We start from the raw sequence: 9,945 nt of genomic DNA on the forward strand, positions 1-9,945 counted from the left end.
TCTTTCTTTCTTTCTTTCTTTCTTTCTTTCTTTCTTTCTTTCTTTCTCTTTCTTTCTTTCTTTCCTTTCTTTCTTTTTTTTTCTTCTTTCTTTCCCTCACTTTCCTCTCTCCCTCCCTCCCTCTACCTGTCTCTTCCTTTCCTTCCTTTCCTTTCCTTTCCTTTCTTTTCCTTTTCCCTTCCCATATGTTCATCTGTTTTGTCTTCTAAATTTCACATATGAGTGAAGTCATATGGTATTTGTCTTTCTCTGACTTATTTCGCTTAGCATAATATACTCTAGTTCCATCCACATCATTCCAATTGGCAAGATTTCATTATTTTTGATGTCTGAGTAATATTTCAGTGTGTGTGTGTGTGTATGTGTGTGTATGTGAGACAACTTCTTTATTCATTTATCAGTCAAGGACATTTGGGCTCTTTCCATAAGTGCGCTATTGTTGATAATGCTGTTATAAACATTGGGGTTCATGTACCTCTTCGAATCAATATTTTTGTATCCTTTGGGTAAATACTTAGTAGGGCAATTGCTGGATCGCAGGGTAGTTCTATGTTTAACTTTTTGAGGAACCTCCATATTGTTTTCCAGAGTGGAAACAATGGCCGCACCAGTTTAATTTTGTTTTTTATTTCATCATATGGAAGTTTAAAATTATATATACATACTGTTTACTCTCTGTAACTATACACTGTAATAGAACAATTGTCTCCTCATTTCTTGGCTGTTGTTCTGGGGTGTGTGTGTGTGTGTGTGTGTGCATTTCACATGAGAAGTTAAGAATCAATCTGTCAATTTCCATTAAATAAAATTCCTTTGGATTTTGGGTGGGATTGCATTGAATTTCTACATTAAATTTGGGGGAAAATTGACATCTTTTTTTTTTAAAGATTTTATTTATTTATTTGTCAGAGAGAGAGAGAGAGAGCACAAGCAGGGGGAGTGGCAGGCAGAGGGAGAAGCAGGCTCTTGGCTGAGCAGGGAGCCCGACGTGGGGCTCCATCCCAGGACCCTGGGATCATGACACGAGCCGAAGGCAGACGCTTAACTGACTGAGCCACCCAGGTGTCCCTTGACATCTTTTTTGTATCTTTTGGTGATGGCTTAGATTGTTTATTTCATATGGGCAATCTTGGATATTCCTGCTTAAGTTTATGTTTAAGCATTTTATAGTTTTGGTTGATGATATATAGGGGTTGTTTAGTAGCTATTGCTCATAAAAGAAAGCAATTTATTTTTTTACATTGATCTTATATCTGGATCCTTATTAAACTCTTCTATTCATTGTAATAATGTATTTTTTCAGTGATTTTCTCGGATTTCCTAGGTGTTCAATCATATTGTACAAATAATGAGTTTTGTTTATTTGCAACCTGCATTTATGCAGTTTATTTCTTTTCGTAGAACAATGACCAGGACAGCTAGTACAACATTAAGTACTACTGGTGATAATGGGCATTCTTGTCTTTTATCTTATTCCTAATTTAAATGATTACACTTCTAATGTGTAACCTTTAAGTATTATATTTGTTACAATTTTCCTATGTTTTTCTCTTCTTTTTTTTTCATTTTTTCATGTGAACGTTTGTTGTTTTCTTTTGTGACCTGTTTTCTTTTTCTCAACAATATGTTTTGAGTAGCTTTCCAAATCCAGAAGTATATAGATAAATAATTTTAAATGTCTGCATAGTATTTCATTGAATATACATACTAAAATTTATTTACCTAGTCTTCTATTGGTAAACAAGTATATATATTTAACATGTTAATATATATGTATATAAGCTACACTGCTTTGAATCTCTTTGTACAAACAACCTTCGCATCTGTTTGATTCCTGACAGTTGGATAGCTTGTGTTAAATGTAAGGGTGGTATCTAACTAACTTTATTGTGCATTGTTACATACTGTTGAGGGCTGAATTGCCCTCCAGAAAGGATATACCAATTTATACTGTCATCAACAGTGAAGGAGTGTGCCCATTTCCCTCTACCCCTGCCAACTCTGCATTTTGAGGATCTTTTTACTCTACAAATTTGTTAGGTAAAAAGTGATCATTTGTTGCTTTTATTAGCATTCATTTTGTTATTAGTTTGAACATTGATAATTTCTCTTTCTTCTTTTGTGAGTTGCCTATTCATATCTTGCCCTTTCTTCCTATTAGGGCATTCTTTAGTTTCTTATGGATGTTTTGTTGGTATTTATTTTTATTCCCTTGGAGAACGTTATTTTTTTATAATTAGGAAGACAATGAGGTTAAATCACACTTCCCTCCCTAACTACCAGTCAGTCTCCATTTCTTCTTTATGGTTACTAGATTCTTATGTATACTTCTAGACTTATGAAATATATATTCATACATATATATCTTTTTTATTCACACGAATGAAGCCGCACTATTTGCACATTGTTTTGTACCTTGCATTAAAAATACTTACTGAGCACTCACTATGTACCAGGCACAATCCTACTTTTTTTTTTTTAAAGATTTTATTTATTTATTTGAGAGAGAGAGAGAGAGTACAAGCGGGGAGGAGGGTCAGAAGGAGAGGGAGAAGCAGACTCACCACTGAGCAGGGATCCCAAAATGGGGCTCGATCCCAGGAGTCTGAGATCATGACCTGAGCCAAAGGCAGATGCTTAACTGACTGAGCCACACAGACGCCCTCACAATCCTGCTTATTTGGGATATATTAGTGAACAAAAAAGATAATTCCTTCCCTCATAGAGTTTACTTGTATTCTGTATGTAGGGCTGCCTGTTTTTAACTGCTCTATAGTATTCCATGGGTAAAGGAAGCATAATTTACTTATCCAATTCTTTCTTAATACATACCTAGTTGTTTCTAGGTGTTTGCTATTACTAACAACACTACATAATTTTTTGACATAAATCTTTAATTAATATGTCCATATATCTAGAGGATAAAATCCTAGATGTGGAATTTCTGGGTATGTGTATTGTGTAAAATTTTTTGTTATAGAAATCAGAAACATAAAAGTAAAGGGAATATTGCTTCAAATTTATTTTCTTTGATCATTACAAAATCTTACTTATTTTTATTTGTTCTAAATAATTTTCCATGTATGGATACACTATATTTTGTTTGTTTATCCATTCACGTATTAAAGGACATCTTGGTTGCTTCGAAGTTTTGGTAATTATGAATAAAGCTCTGCCATTCTGTTTGCTTTCTTCTGGGAGCCGTCCAATTTGATAATATTCCACTTAAAAAGTGGGCTGTTTCTCATGGGTGTGGCTAAAATAAGTCCTCTCATATACTCAGGTAGAAGTTGGAATCTGAAGAGATACACCGGAGGGCAATTTGGCATATCTATTAACATTTAAACTGCATACGAGCAGGAATTCCCCTTTTCCTATCTCTTATAGAGAAATGCAGATGTGCAACAGGTAACGTTTACATCTGGCAGTCAGTCCATTTACAATAGGTCAGCAGCTGGAAGTAAAGGAAGCTGGGCCCCGTGGATTAGAGCAAAGGGTAAGCCTCCCCGACTCGCCAGAATTAGAGAGCAAGGCAAAGAAACTGAGGCAGAAACCTAGTCATATGGTCTAGGCTAACACAGTGAGGAGTAGAAATAGGTTGTGAATCAGAGTTTTACCTCAGGCTCACTGGCTGGCTGGTTGATGACAGAAGAGCTGATTCCAGATTCCCCGTTGCCAACACGAGTCGGCAGGCTGAGACGGCTGGTACACTTTCTAACCCGGTCGGCACAGCAAATTCTTGCCAACAGAGGCTGGGGTTGAAGGAACTGGAAACGTTCATCCAGAATATTACCTCCACCCATGCAAAATATGAAACATGATTCAGTGGTTTTCAGATGGCTTAATTTCTAAGTGTTTTACAAACTATTTTTTCCTCTCTTTCTCTCTCTTTTTTTTTCCTCTCTCTCTTTTTTTTTTAAAGAAAGAGAGTGGGGGGGGGGGGGGAAGGGAGAGGGAGAGAATCTCAAGCAGACTCCGCCCTGAGCCCGGAGCCTGATAAGGGGGCTCGATCCCAAGACCCTGAGATCATGACCTGAGAAGAAATCAAGAGTTGGATGCTCAACCCACTGAGCCACCCAGGCGCCCCTACAAACTATATTTTTAAAGATAGAATTTTGATGTGGATTGACATTAAGCCCTCCTTCATAATTTCCAGAATCCTCTCTTTACCCCTACTCACTCTGCCTGCCTTTTGAAAACACGACCATTTTCCTGCCTCCAAAATCAAAGTTCCCACCCCGTTGCCCGTGATTCCTCTGCATGCCTTGCAGCCCTTGTGTGAAAGCATCTCTGCCAGGCTTGGCTTCTCAGAACCCCAGCAAGGGAAGGAAGGCGTTTGGATCCCAGCTTTTCTGATCGCTGAAATCACCAATTGCTCCACTGTTTGCCTCTGTGACAGTTTTTCCTCAGACTTAAACTGCATTATTATATCTGATATTGGGCCAGCTTACCTATCTTGTAAGAATTTCATTTTTCTCTCTCATTTTACTTTCAACTGAAATGGTCTCGCAACGATCATTTATGAATTTCTCTCAGTCTCTATCGGCTGGCTCTAATCTGTTAAAGAGACGTTGCTTAAAACCTTAGACAACGGAGCCAGACTCTTGCGTTTACATCCCCGGTCCATCATTTCTCTGTGCTTCAGTTTACCATCTGAATACTGCCAAATACCTTGAGCATATGTGACCATATGTGACATATATTACGTGCTCAATAAATGTTAGCTAGTCTTTCTAAATTCGACAAGGTATACTTCTTCCAACACTTTATTTTAGGTAATTGTTCCATCTCCCAAGAGCTTCTTTTGTCTGATACAGCACTCATTTTCCTTTGCTAAAATTTCAGGTTAACTTGATTTATAACCTATGTTTTGTTAATTTATATATAGACATGTGAGTTTGTGGTACTGTCCCTAATTCGACACTTTGTTTTTTTGCCAAGACTTATCGGTCCGCTCCCATGCTATTGTTCTTCTCATGTCATACCTGGTATTCTCTGGAGGTGTACAGTTTTAGCTGGGCATTTTTCCTGCCCTGCATATGTCAGATTGGTACCTTCCTGCCAAATGTGTTCTTTCCAGCCCATGCACACACACTCCAGCCGCTGCGGGAGCCCACTGGCACAGAACTCTAAATTCATCCCTACCCATAAAGGCTGGTCACCTCTCACATCCTTCTTTATCTTGCAAAGTCACGGCCTTTTCCTGGAAGTCAAGATAAAAACACATCCTGTGCCCTGGGGTTCTTCAGCTTTCTGCCCAGAACTTCAAAATGCACAGAGAGACATTTTGGAGAGTTCCGTCTATATTCTGTGTGCCCTGATGAACCATTAGAAGTTAGTAGTACTAAGAGGATTTGATCAATGTCGGCAGACTCTGATCTAACTTGGATATGATCAAGAGCCAAACATATATGGGCACATAGCTAATGAGTATCTGAGTAGTCAGGGAGCAGAGAGATGCAAGGTTAGGCTCTAAATATTTCTAGTGTGAAAGTTCTGATGTTCAGGAGGGTCTGAAGGGTTATACACTCATTATGTTTGTGAGGTTTCTGCCCACCCAGGCAGCTGAAGATGCTCCCAGGGTCTCCACACATGTGCCCTCTCCGGCGCACGTTCTGTGATGAAGAACAAGGACAGCAGGGACTGCAGTGTTTTTCATATTCATTAGACCTAGAGATTTTATTTCATGTAGAGAGGTTCTGAATTATAATAGAAACCTTTTCCATATGTATAATCTTAAAGGAGTCCTTTCTCCTGAAGGAATTTATAATGTATAACAAGAGGCGAGCTCAGACCTCAGATGTGAGCTTCTCCCCACATTCATTAAATTCCTAGCCTCTCTCTCTATTTTTATCTGGGAAACCTTTGTGCTAGGAGGGGGAGTCTGCCTTTAGGATTTCATCTTACCCCTCAGATCTGCCCTCAAAAGTCACAGTTCCCTTCAAAAGGGGGACTTTGAGTCATCTTTTGACGATCTCCACTGGCACCCACCACGTGTCTGCATCTTGGGGGAATGATAATACGAGTGTCTGTAATGTTAAGTGTTTACCACGTAGCGGGCACTGTGCTCAGGTGCGTTACTCAGTCTCCAACACACCCCCGAGGAGGGTGCCATTATTATGCCATGTTATTTTCCCCTTACCTCCTTTCTTCTTTACACTTTGCACCCACAGCATATGGTGTCCCTCAATCACCCCTGGCTTTGGGTCCCGGGGTCCTTTGCTGTGACCAGAAGACTCAGCAGCCCCATTTTGGGGAACACATTGCCAACCCGATCTCAATACTTTATTCAGCCCATGAGCTCTTATGGCCACCAGATGGGAGTATTGGGATTATAAAGAACTCTCTCTCTGTCTGTCTCTCTCTCAAACAAATAAAAATAATCTTAAAAAAAAAGAACTCTTCAGAAAACAAATTCAGTGCGATTGTAAATCCACCTCGAACAGTTTTGCATGTGATTTTAGTAGATAAAATGCCTGTCTAAATCAAAGCCAAACTTCTTTTGTAGAAGCACATTTTAACTATTTCAAGATACCAGAAAGTGAGTTATATCAGGAGCATTGAATTGTTTTGAAGATGTTAGAACTCAACACACACCCACCCTTAAGCACAAACATTCTTAGATTTACAGTTCTTATTGTTAGTTCTAATGGTTTCCGGTAAATGCATAGTTTAGCATTTCCTAGGCTGGTGCTTCTCACATTTGCTCCCAGTGGCCGAGGAGAGAGTAAACAAGTCTTCCAAGAACTGTGGACTCACCTACAGTGCCCCCTTGGGAAAAACAATGCCTTTGAAGTCTCAGGTTTCACTTCACAAGTTGTGTGGATTTTAATACATATCAGTGTTTTTAATTACAAAAACGACATTAAGTAACATGGCCGTGGCTGGGAAATGCGGCATGCTTATCTCACAGTCAGTTTTGGGAGACTGGTACGAAAATTTCTGGAAGGGCAGGAAAGGAGTAGACGTGCCAGTAGGGAGCTTTTCAATGTTTGCCTCCCTTGGGATTTTCTGGTGGTTATCTTCTGTGGTGTTTCATTTCTATTTGCTCCTGAGATTCTCTTTCATTCTGCATCTTGGCCTTTCATATTTTTGGCTATTTTTATTAATATTTTGGCTATTTTTCCAACGAGTATGGTCTTACAAAAACGGGGCTCAATTTTTGGCCTTCAGCAATGCCCTTTCTTCAATTCCCAGGATTACTTACTCTTACTTTCATGAGTCCCAGACTCCTTCCTAAATTAAACCTTTCTGATGATTCAACGTTCTTTCACTTCCTCATCTCAATACTATTCACTTTGTAAGATTTTTTTGTTTCTCATTTCAATAGTGTCCACTTTGTAAGATTTTTTGTTTGTTTTAAAAATAACTAAATTACATATATATGTATATATATAGCAGTCCCACGTCTTTTATTTATTTATTTATTTATTATTTATTTATTTATTTTAAAGATTTTTTTGGGGTACACATTTAGTTTTATTGTAACAAAGCAACTTGTACACTTTTAACGTTTAAAACTGAGCATCATCTTTCCTTTCCAGTGAAACAAAAAGAAAATTTAAAAATAAACAGGAACAAAATTACAATAGAGAATGTCAATTCCAAGTAAAATCCTACAGGTTCTGCTGATTCTCCCATCGAGTGGCAGGGCTCACTAGGAGAGAGTTTTATTATTAGGAGAGAGTTTTATTTTTTAGATTTTATTTAAGATTCAAGTCTTCATTAGGAGAGAGTTTTATTTTATTTTATTTTTTTAGATTTTATTTATTTATTTGACAGAGAGAGACATAGCGGGAGAGGGAACACAAGAGAGGGAACACAAGAAGCAGGCTTCCCGCAGAGCAGGGAGCCTGATGCGGGGCTCAATCCCAGGACCCTGGGATCATGACCTGAGCTGAAGGCAGACGCTTAACGACTGAGCCACCCAGGGAGAGAGTTTTATTTTAAAAGTGTCATCTTAAACTGCAAGGATGTCCGTTAAACATCACAATTAAACATGCCAAAGGAGAAGCCACGTTGTCAAAATGCCCACTTAACCCACCCAAACATCTCAAACCCACCCTTTGCTGTCCTTCTATAACCCCATTTTTTAAAGTTTTTTTTTTTCTTTTCTTTAAACAAGAGAAAGTAGACAGGTACATGTTGGTAAATGCTAACTGTCCATATTCACATAGAGACACAGTGTAATCTCTGAGCCCAATATACAGAGAAAGGAGGAAAAAAGCTAGAATTCTATGCACTACTACACAGGGGCCTAACACCCTCCAGCTTCCAGCAGAGCTAAGGGAGCAGAAGGTTTTTCTTTTTTCCCACAGAGCACGGTGGTGTTGATTCCATAAAGTTTTTATTGAGACAGGAAGGGATAAAAATGAATTTGGAACAGAAAGGGGTAGAGATTCTTTTCCCACTGTATTCTGCTCAAGGTATTTCCCCCCAAAATAAGTTGAGAACCATGGTATAAAAGGAGAGAAAAGAGACTTCAAAAAACAGGGCGAATGAGCACAAGAGAGAAAAAAAAAAAAAAAAAAAAAGACTGCAACTTGCTCCCAGGGACTGAAGAAAATTAAAAAAGGAAGGTTGGAATCCATCAGTGTTCCATTAGTCATCTTCTCCTTCATCCTCCTCTCCTTCCTCCCCCTCATCATCATCTTCATCTTCTTCACCTTCATCCTCATCTCCTTCATCGATATCTTCTAATCCTTCTTCTTCATCATCATCATCTTCTTCTTCTTCTTCCCCTTCTTCACCATCCATATCAGGAACCAAGTAGTACTGTAATGGATTTGGCCAAATATCATCTTTGATGACCTCTCCTAACTCATCTGCACCTGCATCAGGATGGTTAGTAAACCAGGTGAAGAAGCTCTCTGGTTCCTCATGCTGTCTCTTCCTGCTGGCTTTATTCTGTGTTTGACTTGAACGTTTCGTCAAATCCTTTCCAGATTTCCATTTGATTTCGGTGGACTTTGAAGATGGATCACCACTCTCATTCAGATGAAATTCTTTGGATTTAATATTTTGATTTAATATCTTCAAATTCTGTCACTTCAACTCTTGTCAAATAATGCAACGCCTCTTCATCCTCCTCCCCAAGCAGTGCAGACACTTGTGGATGGTTGACAAATGTTGTTACCCAAAAATTGGGGATTTTGGCAATCAGTTCCGAACTCTTCTGAAAAAGTGGTTGGCGGAGTTTGTTATATTTCTGTTCTACTTTCAAAATCTCCTCACTGGCTTGTTCATTAAATCTGTCTATTTCATTTTGTACTTCATCAATATGTTCAATTGCTTCTTGCTGTTCTATTTCTCTCTTAGGCAGGTGCTGAGATGTCGATGTCTCCTGTGGCTTGGGGGCAGGAGGTAGTCTCGGTTTCTTCGTTTGAGGCGGGAGTGAAGACTGGCGTTTGGGGGCCATGCTGTGAGGAAACTCCATGAAACCAGGAGAGAGGCATGTCTGGAAAAAGCCCCGCTTCTATTTTATAGATTTTTTATTTATTTAAACTAACATTTAGGAGATTGGCACACAGTTGTTTGAAAAGATTAAGAGGAATGCTCACTGTGGATGTAGTCTGATGTTTGCACACAAACCAATCAAGAACAAGCTGACCCAATTATCTAGCTATAACTGCGCTAGTCCCTTTGGGTGCAGAAGCCTGTGTTCTAATGAGAGAGACAAATCTAAAACATACTACATATTTATACCAATATTTTCAGGTTCACAAAACCTTTTGCCTCAGACCCATAAATAAAATAATAAAGCCAAAAAGTACAAAAAAAAAAAAAAGAAAGAAAGAAAGAGGTGAGCTGCTTGTTCAAGGTTGTAAGAGTGACCAGAGCCGGGCTCCACTGGTTTACTTAACTTTCCCACTGAGTTAGCCTTGCTCTTGGTGGCTCCGGAAGGTGCCATGGAGGACCACCTGAGAACAATTGCGAAGTCAAGTT

The 9,945-nt window shown here is 38.9% G+C and overlaps 1 pseudogene; it reads right to left on the bottom strand.

Annotated features, from left to right (window-relative positions):
- Positions 1-8,531: 8,531 nt before the first annotated feature.
- LOC118022361 lies at positions 8,532-9,433 on the bottom strand (annotated as a pseudogene).
- Between the last annotated feature and the right edge of the window lie 512 nt (positions 9,434-9,945).

This window comes from Mirounga leonina, unplaced genomic scaffold (genome assembly GCF_011800145.1).
Source record: "Mirounga leonina isolate KUSES-001 unplaced genomic scaffold, KU_Mleo_1.0 Mir_176, whole genome shotgun sequence".
Taxonomy (NCBI): Eukaryota; Metazoa; Chordata; class Mammalia; order Carnivora; family Phocidae; genus Mirounga; species Mirounga leonina.